Source organism: Rhinopithecus bieti, unplaced genomic scaffold, assembly GCF_001698545.2.
Source record: "Rhinopithecus bieti isolate Rb0 unplaced genomic scaffold, ASM169854v2 scaffold_11161, whole genome shotgun sequence".
Taxonomy (NCBI): Eukaryota; Metazoa; Chordata; class Mammalia; order Primates; family Cercopithecidae; genus Rhinopithecus; species Rhinopithecus bieti.
Genome location: NW_016806937.1, coordinates 1,454,729 through 1,458,558, shown reverse-complemented (window position 1 = coordinate 1,458,558; position 3,830 = coordinate 1,454,729).

The window sequence follows — 3,830 nt, the reverse complement described above, 5'->3', positions numbered from 1 at the left end:
GATTCTTGTGCCTCAGCCTTCCAAGTACCTGGGATTACAAGTATCCGCCACCGCGCCCGGCTATTTTAGTAGAGACAGGGTTTCACCATGTTGGCCAGGCTGGTCTTGAACTCCTGACCTCAGGTGATCCACCCACCTTTTCCTCCCAAAGGGCTAGGATTACAGGCGTGAGCCACCACGCCCGGCCTAGCAGGCATCTTTGAATGGACGTAAAATAGATATCTGTGGGATTTGGAACAAAGATGGTTACAAAGACACAGTTGGGTGTGACAGCTGTGACCAAGGTGACATCAATTATTACTAATTTATTTTTTGAGACGGAGTTTCACTCTTGTTGCCCAGGCTGGAGTGCAATGGCGCAATCTTGGCTCAACACAACCTCTGCCTCCCAGGTTCAAGGGATTATCCTGCCTCAGCCTCCCCTGTAGCTAGGATTATAGGCATGCGCCACCATGCCCGTCTAATTTTTTTTGTATTTTTAGTAGAGATGGGGTTTCTCCATGTTGGTCAGGCTGGTCTTTAACTCCCGACCTCAGGTCATCCGCCCGCCTCGGACTCCGAAAGTGCTGGGATTACAGGCGCGAGCCACTGTGTTCAGCCTATTTTATTTTATTTTCTGAGACGGAGTCTTGCTCTGTCGTCCAGGCTGGAATGCAGTGGCGCAGACTCGGCTCACTGCAACCTCTGCCTCAGCCTACTGAGTAGCTGGACTTACAGGCGTGCACCACCACGCCCGGCTAATTTTTGTATTTTTAGTAGAGACGGGGCTTCACCATGTTGGCCAGTGTGGTCTCGAACTCCTGACCTCAGGTGGTCTGCCCACCTTGGCCTCCCAAAGTGTTGGGATTACAGACGTGAGCCACCACGCCCGGTCAGGTGACATCAATTATGAGTTGCTCTGTTTAGCACCAAGTGGAAGATAGGCATTTTAAAAGGTTTGCTGAATTACTGGACTGAGTTTAGTCAAGCCCTGGTCACGCAGCTCCACAGCAAACTCATAATTTATGACTTCTCTATATACCACACATTTCTGGACAAAATGAATTTGCCTGCCCTTCCTAAGTCATTGATGGAGTGGAGGAGGAATACACCTTGATTTGATCTGTTCTGGTTATCTATCGCTGTTACAAACCTGAAAACTTAGTGGCCTAAAATAACCATTTTGCTCACTAATCTGTAATTTGGGCAGGGCTTGGCAGGGCCAGCTAGTCTCTATTCCAGTTGGTGTCGGCTGGGGCAGCTGGAATGGACTAGAGGAGCTCCCTCCAAGGTTTACTCACGTGGCTGGCAAATTAGTGTTGGCTCTTGGCTCTCAGTTGTGGACATTGGCCAGAGAACTGGGGCTGGGGGCTGGGGGTCCAAGTTCCTCCCCATGTATAGGATTCAGGGGATTCTTGGGTTTTCTCACACCATGGTGCTGGGTCTAAGAGCAAGTGTTTCTAAAGAGACACAGAAATGGAAGCTGGCAGTCACTTAAAGGCCTGGTACTGGAAACTGGCACAGCATCCCTTCCACTGTGTTCCACTGATAAAGCAGACACAGAGCCACCCAAATTTAAGGGGAGTGGACATAAACCTCATTTCTTGACGGGGGGGGGGGGGATGTCAAATAATTTGTGGCCATCTTTTAATCCATTTCACCACCCTTATTGACTCTAGGAACAAATGGGGATAAAGATAAAAAGTACCCACTCAGGGATGTATCAGATAGTGTGCTAAACATTTATAAATACATCGTCACCTTTTGAAATATTTGAAACCCCGTAAAAACAAAAAACCGATATGAGGTGGGTAGTATCTCCACTTTACAGTCTGGAAAACCAAGCAGTAGTGGGACCTGGGTCCAATCCCACCCAAAAGGCCTATTTCAACCATCATGCTGTATAGCCCCTAATCCCTGGGTTGTTAAACCATATTCTTGGAAATCAGAACATGTTTTCTCCTGAATACAGAATGGTCTTTTTCCACTTGTAGCAAAATTAAAAGTTGACTTGAATATACTAAATGTTTTCCATTAATACTCATTTTTTAAATCCTTTGGGGTTGGCACCAGGAATTCTGAGTGAATAGCAAAAGGTAAATGATGGGCAATCTTGGAAAGACTTGACCTTAGTTGGTTTTTCATGGATACACATTCAAGATGGTTGAAACTTGTGTAAAAGTCATTTTCTGCTAGTGAAATTGTGTCAGTTTTGTGAATCATTGTTTCCTGGCACTCTGCAAATGGCACCATGACTTCTGCTCTATGTCATTTTAAAAGGGGCTAATTCATTACAATGTTTTGGCTGAAATGCTGGATTTCCCCAATGAATCACCTGACAAAATACCATAATTTTTTGTTTTTCTCCCTGGTAACAATTTATCAGTAGTAAAAGTCTAGCTTTTCTCTTAAATGCTTACATTCAGTTCAGAATATGGATGTACGATTTTACTTTTCCACATAGCTTGCTAACCCCTAGTTTTTTCTTTGATACGGAATTCCTGTCTTTCCCTTGGAGGTGGCTCCACGTTTACAACTTAGCTTCCATCCTGGATGATTTGATCAATGTAATATTGAAGCCCTTTTGTTTTATGATCTAGAAGTTAAGAATAGGAAAAGTAAACCACCTTAGGAACAAAGTTCAAGGGTAGATTTTTAGAAAGCTGTTAGACTCCTGCATTCCTTTGCCTGGCAAATTATCTATTTATTCCATCTATTTTTCCCTCTCTCCACTAAATGTACAGACTACCTTTAGTTTCGGCTGGACCACCGTTTCTTTAATGGTCTATTTACATTTTTTGCTTATCCTTTACCCCCAGCTCACCCCACTCCTCCATTTCATTCTCCAAATAGAAGCCAGAGCCATCTGTTAGAATTATCAAGGCACTTCCATGCTTAAACACCTTTGCTTTCTACTGCACTTAGTATAAAATAGAAAACCCTTCACATAGCCTTCCTGAGCAGTTCCCTGGCCTCTTCAACACTGTAGCATTACCTACTCTACCTACTTGCTTCCTATTTTTCTAGTTACAGGGGCCTTCCATCTGATCCCCAAACCCACTGAGACCCGTTCTTCCTCAGTTAGTGCCTTTGCCTATAATGTTGTGTTCGCCTAGCTACCCAGTCCTAGAAGCTAGTCCTCAGTCTCTGCCAGGCTATGTCCTACTTCCTCCTTTAAGTTTCACTAATGTTACTTCCTCAGTGAGGTTTCTTCTGACACTCCAACCACTATCTAAATTAGTTCCCCCTCATTCTCTCTAGGACCCTATTCTTTTCCACTACAAATTTGTTACAATAAACACAAATATATTGTCTTCTCCCCACCTTAGGAACAAACTTCAAGGGTAGATTTTTAGAAAGCTGTTAGGCTCCTGCATTCCTTGGCCTGGCAAATTATCTATTAATTCCATCTATTTTTCCCTCTCTCCACTAAATGTACAGACTACCTTTAGTCTCAGCTGGACCACTTCCAAGTTATTATTAGACATAATAATAGACAATAATTAGACAAGCTTATTAGACATAAGCTCTACAAACAGGTATTTTGTATGCCACATAGGCACAGTGCTCAGCACATATTAGGTGCTCAATAACAATCTGCTGGATAAGTAAGTGATTGGCCTTATTCTTAATTCTAATACTTGATTCTCTCCTACTCCCAAAAGTGGCCCTTAAAGTCTGAGAGTATAATGTCTTGGAACCTAGCAGTACATACCAATGAAAGTTGTGAAATCTTAGTCAAAAAAGGCAACAGATGTTTTATTCTTCAATGCAAATTACTGTATTCACCACAAGCTAAAGAAGAGAACAGGTATCTACATATATATTTATATATATATATATATATATTT